Source organism: Equus przewalskii, chromosome 11 (assembly GCF_037783145.1).
Source record: "Equus przewalskii isolate Varuska chromosome 11, EquPr2, whole genome shotgun sequence".
Classification (NCBI taxonomy): domain Eukaryota; kingdom Metazoa; phylum Chordata; class Mammalia; order Perissodactyla; family Equidae; genus Equus; species Equus przewalskii.
Genome location: NC_091841.1, coordinates 23,235,366 through 23,257,416, shown reverse-complemented (window position 1 = coordinate 23,257,416; position 22,051 = coordinate 23,235,366). Strand labels below are relative to the sequence as shown.

General features: G+C 47.3%; 1 long non-coding RNA gene and 1 pseudogene across 2 annotated transcripts; one reads left to right on the top strand and one right to left on the bottom strand.

Annotated features, from left to right (window-relative positions):
• The first annotated feature begins 909 nt into the window (after positions 1–909).
• LOC139074487 (uncharacterized) lies at positions 910–19,819 on the top strand. 2 transcript variants are annotated; one of them, XR_011524127.1, is made up of 4 exons: positions 910–1,043; positions 1,462–1,609; positions 16,268–16,401; positions 18,256–19,819. It is a non-coding gene; the product is annotated as an uncharacterized lncRNA (long non-coding RNA). The 2 variants fall into 2 exon arrangements; XR_011524126.1 differs by lacking the exon at positions 18,256–19,819 and having other exon boundaries at positions 925–1,043; positions 16,268–17,624.
• LOC139074485 (zinc finger CCCH domain-containing protein 14-like) lies at positions 6,738–9,097 on the bottom strand (annotated as a pseudogene).
• Positions 19,820–22,051: the final 2,232 nt, after the last annotated feature.

Genomic DNA, 22,051 nt, shown 5'->3' with positions numbered 1-22,051 from the left:
GGTCTCTCGAGTTGCCACAGTTGAGGTCCCCGCCCTGATCACTCTTTCAATCACTGCTCTTTGCCTTTGACACACTGCTCCCACGGACCACACCCGAGCTCATCTGGACCTCAGGTCGATTGATAAATCTTGGTCTTTCCCTATCGATCAGGGTTTTTGGGTTTTTTTTTAAGGTATTGCTATCCATCTCTATTTTATTTATGGCTCTATAGGAAGAAAATACACCATGTCATAACAAAACAAAAGCCTCCAGGTGAGTGACGCTGGGGCAGGTTTGGGAAGCTGCCCCAGTCCGCCAGCGTCCCCAGCCCCCCTCTCAGGGCACTGTCCCATTTCCACTCACCCCCTGCCTCCAGGGGATCTCGCTGCCCCAGCCCTCTCTGCTTCCCCATTCCTGAAGCCTGGGAGTCCTCTGGGGCAGGCTGCAGCATTTTGTCTGTTCCCCATCCGTCTGGTTGCACAGTGTGGTCATTCAGGTTGCAGGCCCAGCCTCCCCAGCCCCAGGGGGAAGGAGGAAGTTGTCCTGGGTAATAAAGCCTCTTGAGTTGGGGGGAATCAATCCCCACATTGGCTCAGGCTGGTTCTTCAGAGCTCCACTGCCGGCCACTCCCCCCTCACCTCCCAGATCTGGTTAGCTGCCCCTGCCGAGGGTCAAGGGGCAGCAGGAGCAGCTGGATGCAGCCACCAGGCTCATCACCAGCTCATCTGGGACCCCCAGGGGCGTGGCTGAGACGGGGCTCCTGGAGAGCGATGGCCTCCTCCAGGAGAACATGGAGCGGGGCGATGGGGAGATAGAGTAATGCCACCTCGCTGCTGCAGGCACTGGGCCTGGGCTCTGTGAGGCTGGATCCTGGGAGCTGGCACCGTCAGGACGGAAGCGGAACATTCCGAGCATCACATGGACACAATGCCTCCCTTATGCTCAGTTCCACTAACTCCACCTCCTCTTGTCTGCAAACAGCTGGCGAGTGTCCTGCACCGTCAGCGATGACGACAAGGAAGAGATGACTGTGCCCTCAGGAGTCCACAGTCTAGTGAAGAAGGTACAACGTGACAAGTGCCACAGAGGAGAGGTCATTCGAGTTGCCTCTCTGAGGAGGAGGAGGAGTTTGTCAGCTAGAGAGGTGGGGAGGAAAGAGGGCATTTAGTGAGCAAGACGCAGAACACATCATGGGGCCCCAAAGCCACCCAGGGTCAGTAGTCTGATGGAGGAAAAACATTTGAAATCTGTTTGAAATTATTTCGCTCATCCAAGAATCACAGCCTGAGTGCTCACGCCATGGAAATTTCTACAGAGGATGCTAGGGATGGAGATCAAAGAATAAATTAGCGTCTGCCCTAAAGGGCATCCAGTCTGGCAGGGAAGTGTGGGAATATAAGTAATTGAGGATTACGGAGTTTTATCTATAGATGGAAATTTCCAGATGACCTGGCCCCATCTCTTTTTTTATAAACATGGAGAAACAAGAGGTGAAGTGACTCACCCAAGACAAACGTCAGCTGGTGGGAGAGCCTGGATCAGACTCAGATCTTCAGATTTCCATCCCACGTGCTTTCTCCTGCACACGCCATCGCAGAAAACTCCAATGGGCCTTTGGGAAACGCAGAGGTGAGACTGAAGACATCTGGCTAGGGGAAGGGTAGGTGGGTGAGGTGCCCGGAGCTGGGCCTCGAAGGCCAGGAAGGTCACAGTGTGTGGGTGCTCAGGAAATGGGGGTGTCCAGCAGCCCCGAGACAAAGGGGACACAGAAGGGACTCAGTGGAGCCAAGGCTGGGATGATAGGATGGGCTGGTTCTTGCACTGACCTTCTAACAAGTCTACACTTTATTTCTGAGCACAGAGGCACTGAAGGGTGTTGTGGTTCCAGAGCTGTGTTTTTGAGAGAACTCTGGGCAGGATGATAGAGAGGGCAGAGACCCGAGGGAGGGAGCCCACTGTGGCTATCCCATGCTGGTAGCCCTAAGGTACTCCCAGCCATGACCAGACTGGGACTCTTCCCTTGCTCCTGTGGGCATACGTAGGTAGGTTTTTCACTTCCCTTTGTAGAATGTAAGCTCCTGGAAATCAGGGTCCATTTGAGACAACCAGCGTGCTGGTCACTGAAGGGGATGCAGACATGTTCACCCACGCCCACAGGATCTGACCATCTTGTCAGCATGCAGACAGAAGTGACTAAGAGGAGATTGTTGGGGGTTGGTGAGGTAGGTAGGAAGTACAAAAACCTAGGAGATTAGAATAGCTGCTATGAAAAAAACAGAAAATAACAAGTGTTGGCGAGGATGTGGGGAAATTGAAATCCTTGCTGGTGGGAACGTGAAATGGTGTCATTGCTGTGGAAAATAGTATGGCCGTTCCTCAAAAAACTGAAAATAGAATTGTCATATGACCCAGCAATTCCACTTCTAGGTTTATACCCAAAAGAATTGAAAGCAGGGTCTCAAAGATATATATTACACCCAAGTTGAGAGCAGCATTATTCACCATAGCTAAAACATGGAAGCAATTCGAGTGTCCATTGATGGATGAATGGATAAGCAAAACGTAGACCTGGATACAATGGAATATTATTTGGCCTTAAAAAGGGAGGAAATCCTGTCGCATGCTACAATGTGGATGAACCTTGAGGTCATTTTGCTAAGTGAAATAAGCCAGTCACAAAAAGAAAAATATTGTATGATTCCACTTACATGAGGTACATAGAACAGTCAAATTCATAGAGACAGAAAGCAGAATGGTGGTTGCCAGGGGTTGGGGGAGAGGGGAATGGAGGATTACTGTTTAAAGGGTGTAGAGTTTCAGTTTTACAAGATGAAGAGTTCTAGAGATAGAGGGCAGTGATGGTTGCACAACAATATATTTAATATCACTGAATTGTACAATGAAAAACGGTTAAGATGGTAAGTTTTATGTTATGTGTATCTTTCCACACACACGAAAAAATTTTAATAGAAAAAAACCCATGAGAAATCAGGGGTCAGCAAACTTTTTCTGTAAAGAGCTAGATGGTAAATATTTTCACCTTCACAGGCCACATAGTCTCTGTCACAGCTCGGTAACTACTCAATTCTGCCAATGTAGTGTGAAAGCAATCATAGACAATAAACACACAAATGAACATGGTTGGCTTCCAATAAAACTTTATTTAAAAAAACAAGTGGAGGGCCGGATTTGACCCATGGGCTGTTGTTTGCTGACTCCTGATCTAGGCTAGGGTCCACACCTGTGTTTGACTTTCTATCGAGTGTTGATTAGAGGCTGTGGGTCTGTGAAGCTCCGTATTAACTTGTAGATTTTTGTCAGGCAGAGTGCAAATGATTTCTCTCAGGTAGAAAAGTTAATTCCAAAAAAGCCAGTTTTGTATCTGAGCCACTCATCTTGTTCTAACAATTTCTAGAAATACCCTGTTCTTCAAATTCTCCTGGGAGCCATCTTTGCTATCCTGCTGGTTCCCTCATTAATGAGTTCAACAAACCTCTGACATATGCTTTTCCTTTAAAAACAAAACCAAACAAAAACTATAGGAGATCTAAAAGGGATGATTTGAATTGTCGGGGCGATGGGGAGACTTCTTGGAGGTGGCATCATTTGAGACGGGTCTGAAGGTTGAGAAGACCGGCTGGCATGGAGACGGGTGCAGGTCAGGGGAAGGCTGGAGAAGTGGCGTGGTGCTGGAACAGGGACCTCCTCCAGTGGACAGTGACTCATGGATCTGTGACCCCATTCTGAAGGCCTCACGTGGTCTCCTGCCTGAGTCAGCCTCCATCAGGGTTGATGCTCCCAAGGCAAGGCAGCGGAAACGAGTGGAACTCAGAGGGCAGAGAACAGGAGTGGGTCCAGGTGCCAGCACTGCTGAAGACTGCGTGATCCTGAGAACATTTCTTAACCTCTGAACATCTGCTTTTCTCATCTACACATAAAGACATTGATAATTGTGGAATCGGTAACCCGCTGACTCAATGGCCCTGAAGGGCACATGCTTTCCTGGGCTGATGCTCCACAACTCGGATAACGCCTGTGCTCAGGATGTCTCCTGCCACCCCCAATCAGCCCTCAGGGGCTTAGGCGGTGCTGAAGCCTTCTGCTCTCTGCCTGGGAAGGAGGGTGACCAGGACACCCAAGGGAGGGACTCGTCCTGGCTGGGCAGCCCTCCTCTGATTCTGCTACACTGACCGTGCCCTCCTGCTGCTTTCGAACGAGTACAGGGGCTGTGCGAGAGGCCCGGAGGCTGCTGGGTGCCGTCAGACAGATGACTTTAAGCGAACGGTCTCGTAAACTGTGTCTAGCCGGATTCCAACGATGCAACAACGCGTCTGCTTGTAAAAAGTGTTCAATAGGCTTCAGGTGCAGCCGAAAGCCTCCAGCATCCCAGACTGAGGCCGGACGGCTGGGAGGCTATCTCAGGGCTTACTGTCCCCTCTGCTTTCGGACTCTGATTTGCTGGCCCTGGTGGTGCCAGGAGCTCAGGAGCTCTGGTCCTTCTGGGACAGGAGCTGCTGCTTTGTTCCTTGGCTTCCTGCCAATCAGGGCTAATTCCCCTCAAACTCAAAGTCCTCCTTGAGGCAGGAACAGAGCTTGGCTTGAACTGAGCAAGCGTATCGGCAGCTCTGGAAACGTGAATTTATTCCTCCAAGTCACTCGTCGAACTGTGGGGGCCGAGTCACAAAGCACAGATAACAGCCCGGGAGGTCAGGGCAACGTCGGCCTTGGAACGAGACACTCAGCCTCACTCCTGGCCGTGGGGATGGGAGAAGATAATGTCTCCCAAGTCTTGCGGCTCTTTAGCTCAGCCCCTGGCTGCTGCCTCTTCCCGACAGGGATGATCTTGACGAGATGAGACATGTGCGTCTCATCGTTCCACAAATATTCTTAGAGCTCCTTCTGCGGCTTCAGAGTTCATGGCTGGGGCAAATCCTTCTGGCTATTTCTGTAAGAAACAAATCGTGAGCCGGCAACGCCACTCCTAGGTAGACCCACCAGAGAAATGAGCACATCTGTCCATCAGAAAACGCGACCAGAATGGCCCCAGACTGGAAACATGTCGAATGTCCATCAGTAGAAGACAGGATGAACAAATCATGACGCAGTCCTACAACGGGATACTACTTAGCAATAAAAAAGAACGAGATAGTGCTACGTGCAACAACTAGGAGGAATCCCAGACATCGCAATGAGCACAAGAAGGCAGACATAAAATAGCACATGCTGCGTGATTCCATTTAGATGAAGTTCCAGAAGAGGCAAAATGAACAGACAGTGATACAAGTCAGAACAGTGGGTACCCTGGAATGGGGGGGTTGCTTCGAAAAGGGCATAAGGAAATTCCAGGGTGTTGGAGATATTCCTTGTCTGTGTGGTGATTACATAGGGTTGTGTGTACGTGGGTGTGGGTGTGGGTGTATGTGTGTGAGTAAAACTTTTCCAAGTTGTACACTTAAGATGCTTGTGCTTTATCTATGCTATGCCTCAATAAAAACAATTAAATGACAGGATACACTCAAAATCGGTCTTTTAAGACATACATTATGACTCTCCTTTCCCACCCACAGTAGCATCCCAGCCACGCTTGCTGTCTTTGCTCAGCTGGATGCTGAGTTAGACGGTTCCATAAATGGCTCTTCAACGTCTGAAGAGTGTGGCGCTCTGAACTGCTCCTCCATAACCCGCTCACGGAAGCAGCTCCGCCACTTTGCCTTCAGTCCCCTAAATCTCTGTCTTCCCACACAAAATGCCAGGGAAAAAAGAGAAGGGAAATACGGGAGCTGGGACATGGGAAGGCTTCACGCAAGGGTGAAAATTTGAGTGGGGTCATGACAGAAAAAGGTGTAAGAGGATGGATGCTACACTGGGGCCTGTGGTTGACTCTGCAGAGAGAATGGCAGGGGGAGCGTTCCTATTTTACTCCGCGTTTCCGCAATGGTGGACGCTTTCAAATGAACATGAATTATCTCTACATTTAACAATAACAGTAGCGCATATTCACAAACCTCATAGGGTCCGACCTTCTCAGTTGGCCCGTGGTGAAGGTGGGGGCAGAAGTGGGAGCACTTTGCTCAGGATGACGCCACTCCCCCAGGACAGGTGGGGCTGCGCACCGGGTCTTCTGGTCATCTACATCTCGCTCTTTGGAATTTGTTTTGTACAGGACCTGACCTGCAATTAACAGTTGACTGCTCTTGGTTGCTGATAATTTTGTTTGCTCTTCCTGCTGAGATTTTCTTGGGGGAGGGTCAGTGCCTCTCCCAGGACACATAATATATGAGTCAGCTCAGGCTGCCAGGACCGTATAGCAGAGACCGAGCGGCTTAAAAGAGCACCAGTTTGTTTTCTCAGAATGCTGGAGACTGGAAGGCTGAGATGAGGGTGCCAGCATGGTGGGGTTCTGGTGAGGGCTCTCTTCCTGGCTTGGAGATGGGGCCACCTCCTCATTGTGTCCTCATACCCATTTCCGGGGTGCATGTGCACAGACAGAGGGAGATCAAGCTCTCCGGTGTCTCTTCTTCTAAGGGCACGAACCCCATCAGACCTGGCCCCAGCTTCATGACCTAATTACTTCTCGAAGGCCTGTCTCCCAATACCATCCCCCTTGGGGGTTGGGGGTTCAACATATGAACTCGGAGGGGACACCTTCAGTCCGTAACGTATAATAATTCTCCCCGGATACACGACATGATTTTGAATCCTTTTTCCATATTGGACATTCTTCTCCTGAACTTTATTTAATTTAATCAACAAATATTTCTTGAGCTCTTACCATGTTCTAAGCTTTTGGAATACATCAGATAAGAAAAGGACAAAGGTCTCTGCCCTCATGGATTTTCTTTCCAAGTTTCAAAGATTTGACTAGCTCTGTAGAGTGTTTGTCATCAGTAGATGGAAACTTTCAAACTTCACAATCTTGTGTCAGGTGGGACTAGGCGTCCTTCACCGGTTCGAGGTCGAATCCTTTTCAAGGCTCGTCACGGGGGCACAGTAACCGTGAGATGATAAAACGTGAAGTCAGGTCTTGTACACTGCGTGTTCAGTCTACAGCGCTCTGGATGATAGAAGGGACATTCCATCTTCTTACAAGCAGGGAAGTGATGGCAGAGCTGACTACTAGAAGGTGGGGCTCGTGTTATAACTGCTGGTTCTGGAGGCAGTACCGGAATTCTTCTACTTATATGAAGGGACAATCTACTTTAGTACATTTTACATCCTATTTACAATTTGGATGAACAGACATTTTTCAGCATACTTGCAACTGGGGAAGTCTTTGCGAGGTGAAACAGGATGATGGTAAGCACACGCATCCCCATTTTTATAGGCAGCTCCAAAATTTTTTCTGGTTTCTGTGCCACACTCAGTTGCCTCATCTCAGTATTTGAAAAGCCACTATGTGGGTCATCAAGCTGCCAAGTGATCAATTGCAGCTGCTGTGGGTGGAGGAGACCTTTGAGTCCCTTGTTTGAGGCTGCTGTTTGGTTTATGGGTTTCACTCCTTCAAAGCACACCTCCTCCTCTTGACCTGACACGCATCCTGGGAGGATGGGGAGACAACATCCAGCATCACTATAAACTTGGAATTTGCAGGTTTCTCTGGTTGGACAAGATCTTGTGTCTGCATGAGCTGTCCCAAAATTACCCAAAGGGTATCTGCAGTCTTTATCTCGACTCTTGGTTTGGTGCCACTACTGTCTCCTCAGCCAGCTTTGGCTTCTTCAGAAGAGATGACCTGGTGCCTGCATGGACCGTGGATTCTGTGTCATAGTCGTCTGGACTGGTCTGCAGTGTCTGCCATTACTGCGTCAAACTGCAGTGGGGATAACAATTGCCTCTGCTGAGTCCCTTGGCTTTTTTCCACATTTTCTCCTTTTGTCTCCTCTTCTTTAATGGAGGGACTTATTCTAGGGGTCCTGCTTTGCCCCTGGACCATTTCTGCTAGCAATTCTTCTTGAGAAGTTCAAGTTCTGGGAGCAACTGGAAGTGTCTGTTTCTGGGAGACAGTAGAATAGTTAGTTGTTTTTGTTACAGATTCTTGAACTTCAGAGGTAGCCTTCCAAATTAGATTCTTTTTTTTTTTTTTTTGCAGGGGAAGATTCACCCTGAGTTAACATCTATTGCTAATCTTCCTCTTTTTTTGGTCTCCCCAAAGCCCCAGTGCATGGTTGCATATCCTAGTTGTAAGTGTTTCTAGTTCTTCTATGTGAGCCTCCACCACAGCATGGCAATTGACAGATGCGTGGTGTGGTTCCATGACCAGGAAATGTACCTGGGCCACTAAAGCAGTGGGAGCATGGAACTCTAACCACTGGACCATCAGGGCTGGCTCCAAAATTAGATTCTTGTTCGCTTGTTTACAAGGTGGAAGCAAAGGTCTCCTTTCGGGCTCTGCTGGCACCGACACACTGCTGGAGGTGCTTCCTGTATGGGACCCACGATCACCATCTTCCTTCTCTTCTTCTCCATCGTGGAATTTTTTTTACTTTAACAACTGAACCTACCACAGGCAACTTTCTCTTCTGAAACTTTTCTTCCTCAATACTTGTTTTTTCTGAGTCATTTTGGAAGAAGAGTCTGTAAGTCTCCTCTAAGTGGTTAAGCACTTCTGGTTCACACAAACATCCTGTTCCACATACCCGGCTGTTCTGTATCTCGAGTTGCTTGGCAGTGTGAATCCTGTTTGGCTGCTGTTGAAATTGCAACCCGTTTCAATGAGCACCACTGTCTGCATTTCCACTTGCAGGTAGTCGATAAATTTCAGTGGAAGGGCGAAAAGAAGGACATGTAAGTGTCCCAGTAGGTTTTTTCTGAGATAAGGGATTCTCCTGCACAAACTTGAGCTTCTTCATCAATGAGATCATCTGGTTCTGGCTTAACATCTGTCACATCTTCAGAGGGCGCTCACTCCCTCAGTGTCTTCCCTGTTGACATTAGTCAGGTTGCAGCTCCGTCGTCCTAAGCCTGTCTCACATTAGTGGTTTTCTGCTCCCGTGAACTTGTAGAAACTCTGGAGTCTCTTTTTTCAGGTCTAGTGCTAGAAACTGCAAGGGGTGGCATTGCAGCTCCATGCCTTCTCTCATCTCCCCGACTGAAACCGCTCTTGTTGGAAGGCACGTGATATCGAAGATGTTGGTATCAGCAGACTTTAGACAAGAAGGGGCAGTTGTAACAGAGCACGGTTTATCTAATATTCCAGGAAGCCAACATAAGCTCCTAATTCTTGCAACTTCCCCTTAATGGCACTCTGGATCTTGCAGCTGATCTCAGTACCCATCTCTATGTCTCCAGGGCGGGCAGCAGGCTCAGCATCGCAAGGCCTTTCACTTGCCCGCAGTCCCACTGGCGCCACCACCACTGCCGTCACCACCACTGCTCCTGGCTGCATGCTTTCCCACCTTTCTGTTTCCGGTCAGATCTCTCTCCGGACTCCAGACTCATTTAATCACCTGCCTGCTCCACATCTCCACTCGATCGACTAATATCTGTAGCGGATGCTGTGGGATCCAGCTTAGATTTTTCCCCTTCAGAACCAAAGCACTCATTCTCTCAGCCGCCAGTAGTGTGGGCTGTTCATAGCTGAGTCTCTCCCCAGGAATTGCCCTCATCTGAAAGAAGCTGCTTCACCCAAGTTGAGGTCCCCTCTCTGGAGCAGCCTGAACCCATTGACAGGTTGAGGCAGCGAGGCAGAAGCCCAGTCCTCTTGCTTCAATTCACGTCAACTCTAAGGAGTCATCCCGGTTCAGGTATGTGAATGCAGCCATTGATATGGTGGATGAGCTCTTTTCTATTACTATCAGGAAGGAGGACCGGAAAGTGTTCACATTCACAAGGGATGGACACAGCATACACTGTGGCCTTGCCCCAGGGCTATGGTAACTCTTCTCCTCTGTCATAATATAGACTGAAAGGATGTGGACCATTTGGACATTCTGTGGAATGGATCCACTATATCAGTGAACAAAAGTGGCAAGCATATTGGAGGCCTTCGCAAGACATATTTGTTTCAAAGGATGGGAGAGAAATCCTATCAAGAGTCAAAGGCCCAGTTCGACAGATGTTCACTCAAAAACCTGCATATGGATGTTTATAGCAGCTTTATTCTTAATTGCCAAAACTTGCAAGCAATCAAGATGTCCTTCAGTAGGTGAATGGATAAATAAACTGTGGTCCATCCAGACAATGGAATATTATTCAGCACTAAAAAGCAATGAGCTATCAAGCCATGAAAAGACATGGAAGAAACTTCAGTGCATATTACTAAGTGAAAGAAGCCAATTTGAAAAAGCTACATACTGTATGATTCCAACTATATGACATTCTGGAAAAGGCAAAATGATGGAAACAGTAAAAATATCAGTGGTTGCCAGGCCTTAGAGGGAGGGAGGCATGCATAGGCAGAGCACAGAGGATTTTTAGGACAGTGACTGATGACTTCTCCAGACAGTGGTGAGGGGAAATCCTCCCAATGGCCACAACTTCATGCCATGTGGAAAGACAAGTGACCCTGGATAAGAATATATATAAACTCATGGACAGTGGTGAATGGGTTGGCTAGTTGGTTGCAGGGTCTAGGAGTGGAGGGGAAACACTGAAAGATCAGGGACAAAGAGATCAGGGGAAGAGGCATGTGGGAGAGCCTGTGGTAGTGGTAGTGTACCTTTGTATCTCATGTCATTGTCCACCAGGGAGCATCCTCCATGGAACAGGCGCCAAACACCAAACTCTGAGTTGCAACTCAGCCAGTTCATGTCACCCAGCCTCTGTCAACAGCCATTCCAGTGCTGACACAGTTGTGCATGAGCGGAGTAGCCATGGTGGCCAAGATGGAGGTTACAGATGAGTTCAACAGTGTGGGCTCACGTCTTACCCTCTACTGCCACTGCTGAATATCCAGCCTGCTGGCAGAGACAAGTGTGCTGGAACCAGCCTGTACTGGCTTGAGACAGTCAACTGTCAACTTTTCAGGAACTTGGTGTCAGTTGACATCGTGTTGGTAGCCTGAAATTGGCCACAGTAGGAGTATTTACAACACCGAGACCAACAGATGCTACAGTTAGAGCTCCCGCATGTCTCTCCCCCTGCTCAGAGAGCAGGTGGTTAAACATTTGCCAGCATACTACTGTCCAGAGACCAAAGCTGAGCCTCTGATATGGCGCTATCCCTGAGGACACCAACCAGCCCCTTGGTGGCAAGTTGATTACATTGGACTTCTTCCGCCTTGAGAGGGTTAGCAATTTATCTTGATCATGACTGACACACATATTGGGGACTTTCCTGCCCACAGAGCCTCACCCAGCAATGTTATCTGAGGGCTAACAGATTCAATCCACTGCCACAAGAGCCCACGTTATCTAGCAGGGGACTAAGGAACATACAATGGGGCAAAGGAGGTGTGGCAGTGGGCACCTGACCATGGAATCCACTGGCCGTGGCACATAGGGCACTGCCTAGAGGGTGGTAGCCTGACACAGTGATAGAACAGCCTTTTAAAGGTACAGCTGAGTTACTAGCTTGTAGCAGTAGCCTATGAGGATGGGGTGCCATCCTCCAGGGCGCAGCATACACTCTAAATCATTGACCTTTATGAGGCGCTGTGTTCTCAATAGGTAGAATACATGGGTCCAAGGATCGAGGGGTAGAAGTATGGGAGGCCCTACTTACCACGACTCCAAATGACCCAGCTTGAGGAATTTGTGCAACCAAACCCTGGAACTCCAAGCAATGTGGGTTGAGACATCCTGGTTCCCGGAGGCAGAACGCTGCTACCAGAAGACTCAGCAAGAGTCCCACTGAGATACAAGCTATGGTTTGTTCCTGATCACTCTGGGATCCTCATGTCAACAGATCAGCAAGAAAATAAGTCACCATCCCAATGGGAGTATCTGCCCCTATCATCTGGAAGAGGTAGGACTTTCATTACACACAAGGGCAGGGAAAAATACATTTGGCCTCTTAGTGGGAATCCACTGAGGGCTTCTTTTGAGAGCTCCTTGGTTCTGTGCTGGCTTTACGGAAGTAAAATTTACATACAAGAAAATTCACTATTTTTAAGTGACCTATTTTGTGTTTTCACAAAGACATATAGTAACGTAACCACTACCACAATCACATTACAGAACATTGCCACATCTTCGCCAAAAGTTTCCCTGTACCTCTTTGCAGTCAAATTTCTCCTCCTACCCCAGCCTCTGGCAACCACTGATGCGTTTTCTATCACTATGGTTTTGCCTGTCCTAGAATTTCATATAAATGGAATTATACAATATGTAGTTGTTTGTGTCTGACTTCTTTCACTTAGCATAAAGCTTTTGAGATTCATCCATATTGTTGCCTGTAGCAGTAATTTGTTCCTTTTCACTGCTGAGTACTATTCCATTGTATGGATATACCACAATTAGTTTTTCCATTCACCAGTTGCTGGACATTTGCATTATTTCCAGTTTGGGGCTGTTATGAATGACGCTGTCATGAACATTATGTACAAGCCTTTATATGGACAATTACGTTCTTCTCTTTTGAGCAAATGCCAAGGAGTGGAATTGCTGGGTTGTATGGTAAATCTATGCTTAAGTTTATAAGAACTTCCAAACTGGTTTCTGAAGTGGCTGGACCGTGTTGCATTCCCACCAGCAGGGCATAAGAGTTTCAGTTGCTCCACATCCTTGTCAACACTTGATATTTTCAGTCTTTTTAATTTTAGTTATTATAGTGGATATAGTGGCATCTCATTGTGGTTTCAATTTGCATTTCCCTAATGACCAATGATATTATTTGATATATATATGTGTTTGTGTGTGTGTGTGTATATATATATATGTAAAATCCTTGATGAAGGGTCTTATTTGCGACCCATAAATATTCTTTGGTGAAGTGTCTTTTGGAATATTTTGCCAACTTTTTACTGGATTTTCGTCTTCATCTAAGTGAGTTGTAAGAGTTCTTTATATATTACATGTACAAGTCCCTTGATGGATATATGTTTCACAAATATTTTCTCTCAGTCTTGACATCTCATTTTATCATCGGTGTTATTCAAGAAGAAAACATTTTGAATTTTAATGAAGTCCAATTTATTAATTATTTTCTTTTAGAGTTCATTCCATTTTGTGGAGTCAAGAAATCTTTTCGTAACTCAAAGTCACTAAAATTTTCTTCTATTTTTTTTTTTTTTTAGGTTATTATAGTTTTAGCTCTTATATTTAGGTTTATGGTTCTTTTACAGTTAATTTGTTTAATATGGGAAGCATTTCTTCATCTGTTATTTCCTGGAAGATTTTGTGTAGAATTGACAGTATATTTTCCTTAAATGTTAGGTAGAATGCACCAGTGAAGCCATTTTGGCCTAGACTTTTCTTGTGGTAAAGCTTTTTTTTTTTCTTCTTAAGATTGGCACCTGGGCTAACAGCTGTTGCCAATCTTCCTTTTTTTTTTTTTAAGGATTGGCACCTGGGCTAACAACTGTTGCCAATCTTTTTTCCTTTTTTTTTTCCCCTCTGCTTTATGTCCCCAAACCCCCCCTGTACAGAGTTGTATATCTTAGCTGCAGATCCTTCTGGTTGTGGGATGTGGGACGCTGCCTCAACATGGCCTGACGAGTGGTGCCATGTCTGCGCCCAGGATCCGAATCCTGGGGCCGCTACAGTGGAGAGCGCGAACTTAACCACTCGGCCACGGAGCCGGCCCAGAAAAGCTTTTTAAAAAAAAAAACAAAACTAAAGTCCGTATTTTATTCAGAGTTCTTTAGTTTTAACCTAATGTCCTTTTTCTGTTCCAGAATCTTATCCAGGGTACCACATTACACTTAGTCACCATATCTCCTTAGGCCCTTCTTGGTTGTGATGGTTTCTCAGACTTTCCTTGTTTTTGTTGGCTTTGACAGTTTTGAGAAACACTGGCCAGATATTTGGTAGAATATCCCTCAACTGGGATTTACCTGATGTTTTTCTCATGATTAGGTTGGGGTAATGGGTTTGGGGAAGGCAGACCACATACAGATCAGTTATGGCAATAATTATCAATGGTTTAAGTTCCCCTAATGAAAAGGCAGAGACTCAGAATGGGGTAAAAATGAGAGTTAAATTACAGCTTGCTTACAGGAGACTCACCTAAAACAAAATGACCCCAAAAGGTTGAAAATGAATGGGGTGGCCAATGCAAATGTGAAATAAAAAGATAGCATTAATCTCAGACAAAGCAAAAACTTTTACTCAATGGCAAAGACACTGGCCCTTAGGAAGTACTCAAAACCCGCCTCTCACCCCTCTGAGGCCAGAATTTTTTGGGGGAGGGGGGAATCTCAGGAAAGCCTGTGGAGAGGCTCAAGGCAAGATTGCCAGGGACCCAGGTCACCAAAGTGGCTGGGACAGGCTGAGCGTTTCCCATGCCCCCTCCCCTTCTTCTCTGGTGGCTTTTGATCACCCTAGTCACTCCAAAGAGAACCAGTTAGAGTTCAGAGGCTGGGGAGACTCTGTGCGGAGGCCTGCCAGCTCTGGTTCACGCCACTTTAGCAAAGGCCCTTCTCCTGTCTGGACCTCAGTTTCCTCAACTGCAAAAAGATCTCCAGGTTCCACCTTAGCACTAAAATGTCAAGGCTCTTCCTGCTCTTTTGTTTTCCCCTCTTTTGTTGTTCTGTTGTGTTCTTTTTTTTAATTTCTATTCAATCAGTGTTATCGACGATGTGCCAAATCTACCAGGCATAGGAGGTGTGGGGCAGCCTGAGTCACTGTCCCAGGGACGCTCCAGCCCCACGCTGCCTGCCTGGTTAGCAGCGGGCACAGCGAGCATGCCCCAGAGGGCTGCCTCTGCCCCTCTCATTCTCCCCTGAGGTGAGGGTGCACGCAGAGGAGAGTGTTGGGGGGCCCTCTTTTCATGCTCCTCTCTTTGCAGGAGTCCTGCCTCCCTCGAGAGCCCTTTCTAACTCTGACTCTGGAAGTCTGTCCCTGACCTCCTACAAATGCGAACGAGTAACTCAGTCATGTTGGCCCTCCATTTCTGTATCTGAAAAATACCCCTCACCTTTCCCTACCTTAGTTACACAGATAAGTAAAGTGCTAGATAAAGACACTTTGAGAGCTCAAAACATAAAACTATTCTTTAACAAACATTTTATGGGCCAGCCCCGTGGTGTAGTGGTTAAATTCTATGCGCTCTGCTTTGGCAGCCTGGGTTCATGGGTTTGGTTCCTGGGAGCAGACATACACCACGCTGTGTACCAGCCATGCTGTGGTGGTGACCCATGTACAAAATAGAGGAAGATTGGCACAGATGTTAGCTCAGGGCTAATCTTCCTCAGCAAAAAAAAAAAAAGCAACTTTTTAGTAAAGAAAGCCTTTCTGTAAATATGACCAATGTTATTAATTTGAGGCAAAGACTCCCATTTCTTCATGAAAGTAACTACTGAGGTATGGGAAAGTTAACTGTCTTGCCTGAGTTCTTGTACAGTAAATTAGAATTAAAAAACCAGATCTCATGGGCTGGCCCTGTGGCATAGTGGTTAAGTTTGGCTTCAGTGGCCTGGGTTCGGTTTCTGGGTGCAGACCTCCACTGCTCATCAGTGGCCATGCACTGGTGGCAACTCACATACAAAATAGAGGAAGATTGGCACAGATGTTAGCTCAGGGCCAATCTTCCTCAGAAAAAAAACAAAGAAAATCCAGATCTTCCTACTCCTTATACTATGTTCCATCAGCATAAAAACTGTCTTCCCCTACTGTTATTTTTTCAGATGTGGTAATGGTCTTGGGGCGATGTTTTTTTAATCTTTAAGAGATGCATAGTGAAATATTTGCAGATGATGAAATTTTGTGATGTTTGGAATTTGCTTCAGAATAATTCAGAAACAAGTGTGTGAGATATTGATGAAACAAAACTGGCCATGGGGGCCAGCCCAGTGATTAAGTTCACATGTTCTGCTTCCACAGCCCGGGTTTCACTGGTTCAGATCCTGGGTACGGACACGGCACCACTCAGCAAGCCATGCTGTGGTAGGTGTCCCACATATAAAGCAGAGGAAGATGGGCATGGATGTTAGCTCAGGGCCAGTCTTCCTCAGCAAAAAAAAAAAAAAAAAAAGAGGAGGATTGGCAGCAGATGTTAGCTCAGGGCTAATCTTCCTCAAAAAAACAAAAAACTGGCCATGAATTAAAAACTGTTGAAGCTAGAGGATGAGTACATGAGGGCTCATCACGTGATTTTCTCTACTGTTGTCCAGGTACAATACAGTGAAAATTACTCTTCTCCTCTTCTCCCACACGCTAACCTCTGATGTCTTTTCTCCCAACGATGCAGATCACATTTTCTGACGATATCTAACCTCAGTCTGTAATCCAAGCACCAGGGTCATCAGAAGACAAGGGAGGGACAGTGAGAAGGGAAAGCAGTCGAGAATTGCAAAGCGGCAACAAGAGACAGTTTCCTGACAGGTGACACCCATCACTTCCCGAGTCCTGGGAGAATAAAAACAATCATGGGTCCATGAGGGTTCATGATACTGCTTTCTCTAGAAGGCAGTGTCCAGGATGGCCAGGCCTTCCCCCGGGGCACTGAGCACAGGTTGAGGCCTAACCTGTACTTTGGGAACTCTCTGGAGGGAGTAGAAACTGTCCCTCCTGGGACCTCACCCCCAGGACTGAATGGCATGGCTTTTGCCAGTCCTCCATGTCAAAGTTGTGCAGCCAGACTCCAAGGAAAGCCAACCCACAGTCTGCCTGCTCACCCCAGAAAAGCTTCAAAGACACCAGAGAAAACAGCACAAGAAGTACATTGGCTTTTTTTCCATCTGCAGAAACTGTGGACCCCAATTAGAAAAGAAGAGAAGGGTAGAAAAAAATGAAATATGGTGAAACTCTTGCCAGTCAAAAGGTGAGGTTGCTCAGCTGCCAGAGCTGAGCAAAGGCACCAGGTTCTAGAGGCCGGTGCCGTGGCACAGTGGTTAAGGTCGGCATGTTCCGCTTCGGTGGCCCAGGTTCACAGGTTCAGATCCCGGACATGGACCTACACCACTTGTCAGCCATGCTGTGGCAGCAACCCACATATAAAGTGAGGGAACATTGGCACAGATGTTAGCTCAGATCTAAATCTTCCTCAAGTCAAAATAGAGGAAGACTGGCAACAGATGTTAGCTCAGGGCTAATCTTCTTCAGCCAAAAAAAAAAAAAAAAAAAAGCACCAGGTTCTAAACCAAGGGGAAGGAATGACAGAGATGCCTACCCAACAAGTTTCAACTTTCTTAGGGAAAAACATCATAAGTAAAGATAAATGACAGAGGCCAGCCTTATGGCCCAGTGGTTAAGTTCATGGGCTCCGCTTCGGCAGCCCTGGGTTTCATCGGCTCAGATCCTGGGCGAGGACATGGCACCGTTCATAAGGCCATGTTGAGGTGGCATCCCATACGCCACAACTAGAAGGATCCACAACTAAAAATATATACAACTATTTGCCAGGGGGCTTTGGGGAGGAAAGGGAGAAATTTTTTTTTTAAATCTTAAAAAAAAAGAAAGATAAATGAGAAACAACAGATTTATAGGTAAAAATATGTTACAATTAATATCCTTAGTGGAGAGTTCTCACAAACCAATGAAAAGAGTCTGTCATCCCAATAGGAAAATGGACAATGGGTATGAACAGGTAATTCAAGAAATAAAAATAGTCAGTGACATGGGAAAAGATGCCCAATCTCATTAGAAACCAAAGAAATGCAATATAAAATAGCAATGAGTAGTATTTTGGGTCAGTCATATTGACAAAGATCTTAAAAGTGGACAATATTCAAAGTTTATGAGGATGTCATTACCAGGAAATAGTTGCCTAAATTGGTTCCAAGTTTGTGGGGGGCAATTTTTTTTTTTTTTGAGGAAGATTAGCTCTGAGCTAACATCTGCTGCCAGTCCTCCTCTTTTTGCTGAGGAAGCTTGGTCCTGAGCTAACATCCGTGCGCATCTTCCTCTACTTTCTATGTGGGGCGCCTGCCACAGCATGGCACGCCAAGTGGTGCCATGTCTGCACCTGGGATCCGAATTGGTGAACCCTGGGCCGCCCAAGTGGAACGTGTGCACTGGCCGGCCCCATGTGGAGGGCAATTTGATAATATATAACTAAATTTAAAATGTATATAGCTTTTTGACCCAGTAGTTCCACTTCTGGGAATTTATTCCAAGGAAAGTATTGGACAAATGCGTAAGGATGTATATACAAGGCTGTGCAGTTGTTAGAGCATAAGTGGAAACTTTCACCCAAATGTCCTCCATGGGGACTGGCCAATCTCCGCTCTCTAATAGGTCCTTCCCATCGACATATAAACTGATGAAGTCTGTCCTGTCTGTGATGCCCTCAACTCCACGCCCCCAAGGCAAGCGCTGTTGCCTTCACTTCACAGCCAGACTTCTGGAAGGGTCCTGAGTGCTTTTCTCCACTTGCTGACGTCTCAGCTTACATCTGTGTCACCTCTGCCACACCAGTGTGCTCACCAAGATCGTTCCTGAGGGTCCCACGTTGTAAAATCCAACGGACTCTGCTTGTGGCCTCTTGGAAGCATTTACCACTGTCACCCACTTTCTCCTCTTTTGAAACACGCTCCTGCCCTGGCGGCTATGACGCTGTACCCCCCTGGTTTTCCTCCTTCCATCCCGCTCCCTCTTCTCAGTCTCCTCCACCGGCTCTCCTTCCTCGGCCCAGCGCCTCCCTCGCCTCTGTCCCAGGATCTCCTCACTCTCCTCAAGGTAGCTCAGCTGCCCCTCGGCTTCACTCACCACCTGGGGGCCAACGGCCCGCAGACCGATGTCTCTAACCAGAGCTCTCTCTCCAGCTGCTGACTGGACAACCTTGTCTGTGTCACACAAGTTTCTCAGACTCAGAATAACCAAACCTAAACCCATCGTATCCCCTCTGCCCGCTCCTGCACGCCCTCTTCCTTCTCTCTGCTAAGACACCACTGTTTGCCCAAGACAAAAAGTGACTCTGGGTTTCTCTCTGCCTCGCCCTGTTCAGTCATTACTGAGGCCTATCTGTCTATTTCACTTGACTCCACGGCCGTTATCCCCACGCAGACTGCCAGCCATTCCCACAATGCAGCCACAGGGGTCTTTCACGGCAAGTCCGATCATGCCCCTTTGATACTTAAAACTGATTCAGATTTCTCACTTCTGTTAGAAAAAAGTCCAAATCTCTGACCAGGGCTTATCGACCAGGGCTGACCTGTATGTTTAGCTTCTTTCTTATCACTCCCCATCTCGCCTGCAGCCCTCCCGACTGAACATCCGGTCCCAGAGTGGATAGCCTCCCCGTCTAAGGTCTTAGGTTTCCCCCTCTTCTCACACCCACGCAGTACTGTGTGCCTTCCTTCACCGCCTCCCTGCTTTCCAGAAGACGTCCCATTACACAAACCCGCAGGGACAACTCCCAGAACAGGTGCCAAGGCCGACCTATCACCAGAGGAACAAGAAAAGCCCACGTTTCTCCAGAAGTCCACTGATAGAGCAAAAAAGAGAGACAGGGAGAAAGAAAAACAAGTTCCCCTCACTAGCAGAAGGTCTAGGGTCACTTTTGCTCACAAGTGGGAAAACCAAGGCCCATGGGTCATCAGGGCCCCTGGCTCCCCTCTCCTGGAGGTGGTCTGCAGAGATGGGCCCAAGGCGTGGGAAGGGGTTCTACCATCACCGATGACATCTCTGATTCATTGTGTGATGCAAAGAGCTTTCAAGAGGGCTAGTGAGGCTGTCTTACTCAGACTTCTGGCTAATGAGCCATCACTGGGCCGTGACTTACCTGCTGGCAAATAGTGAGGAGGTTATTATTGAATTTTGACAAGATTTGGGGGAACTCTAATAAACGAGAACTCCAAAACTCACACTGGCAGTGCCCTGACCTGGGATCTAGCCGAGCCTTCCACACCCCTTCCTACCCCATCTGTAAGAAACCCATGCCTGCTCTTCCTGAACCTCTGAAGCCCAGCAAACCATGTCTTCTGAAAGAGTCACGGCTTTGCTGGCCCCTAAAGCTTCCCCAGGGCCCAGAACGACATTCCTGGGACTTTACCAGCATTACAGAAACAGGCTCTAGCTTGTCCTCACTCCTGGAACCTCTCCTCTTGCTAGGATTTGCTTAAGCAGGTCAGTTATGTCTGACCATTGGAACTGGAAACAAATGTCTTGGCTGAACGCAGGAGATCAGAACTTATCGCTCCTAGGCATTCAAGAGGCCCTCAGTATGTTGGCTCGGCTCCTCCAGCCAGAAATCCCAGAACCAGATTGTCCTCGACCTTCGGAATCCATTTATGGAGTTCACAGACTACAACTCAGAAAAGCACAGAACCCACCACGACCAGTAATGACCAATGCCTACGGTGAGTGTCCTGAGGATGTAGGAGGGTGTGTTCCTGCGCCTCAGGGAAGGGTCGGGAGCCCAGTGACTTTCCCACGGCGTCTCTCAGATTGGGGTACTTCTGAGGGTACACAAGCCCACAGGATAAACTCGGCCCATGCCCAGGGTTCCCACTCACTCTCCTCCGCCGTCATGATCCTCCAGCGGAAGAGTTTAAGAGGCAGTGAGTCCAAAGGAATAATGTTGCTTGCTAACCCCAAAAGGCTATTCCCACCTGCCCTTTCAGGTCCCCATGGTTCCCACAGAACTACAGTTACGACCCACGAGTAACACGCAGACTCAGTTCCCAACATGTCTCCAGAATTGCCTGAGTGGGTCACGACTGCCCCATGTGCTTATTCATTCTTAAGTATCTACGAGCCAAGCATGATATTAAGTATTGGAAGTAGAGGCTGATGTCCTGAAATATGCTCAGATGTAAGTCCCCAGGCCTTTTCTGTTGCTAAAGGCTAATGGAAGGACATCAGGACCAAGTTAAGCTTCCGGGAGCCCTGCACGGAGACCCTGGAGGGTGGAGGGCTCCCCCTTGACATACCCAAGGACCAGCAGCCATGATACCTGAGTTTCAATTCTGAAGAAAGATTCCTTTCCAGATATTTCAACACTGACTGTGAAGTAGATATTACCCCCGTCTTGAGGCTTGGAGAGATTAAGCAACTAGCCCAGGGTCACACAGATAAGCGACAAAGCTGGCTTTGGAACGTGGCCGTGTCTGGCCCTAAAGCCCACACATGCTCTTTCCTTCATGCCTCAAAGCCCTTGAGAAAAAAATATTCCTAATGCCAACCCCGGCGCTCAGAAATCTTGTGCAAAATAGGGCTTCTCTCAAGGGCTTGGGGTGGGGTGGGGGATGGGAGGGTGACTGCTACTGGGTGTGGGGTTTCCCTTTTCCAATGAAAACATTTCAGAACCAGATAGAGGTGATGGTTGCATGACATTGTGAATGTACTAATGCCGCCGAATGTACACTTTAAAGTGGTTAAACCCATGTTATGTGAAAGTTACCTCAATTAAAAAAAGACAAGAAAAGGGCTTCTCCTTTAAGAGGCTGGGCACTGTGACTCCCCCATCCCTGTTTTGTCACCTCACTGACACCCTTGCTAAGACAGTGAGGGATTTAGCTTCCTAGCTCAGATAAACCTCCCACGAATTTTCCTCAGTAATCTGTCTCTAGAAGTTTCCGACATGTCGATCTGAAACCTTGGGCCCTACATCTTGGTGCTCTGGAGTATCTGATGTGGCCCAGTCTTATATTGCTGGCCCTACCATTGCCACAGAAAGAAAAGGAGGAAAAAAAATATGACTCCTCCGGAGAAATTTGTTTTAAAATATGATATCATGTATGCTCACATGAATGAATTCCATGGATTTTGGTTAGAACAAGTCAGAAAACCAGATTCCATTGTGTTATTACAGAGGCAAAGGGTCACAGGTCAAAAGTCAGCTTATGGGTTTCAGTTCAGGGAAGAATTCCAAGGCCGAAACACAGGAGACCCCTCAGACAGAGATTACTTCAAATGCCATTTTCTGTTGTTTCACCTAAGGAGTATTATTCCAGGTTAAAAAAACAAAAAACTTTCATGAGCCATGATATCTCCTTCCTGGGAACACACATCTTCTTGCTGGAATGAGCAGAGGACCATGGACAGCAAAAGTCATGTGCCAGGGGGCCCAGCCCAGGCCTCTGAGCAGGAG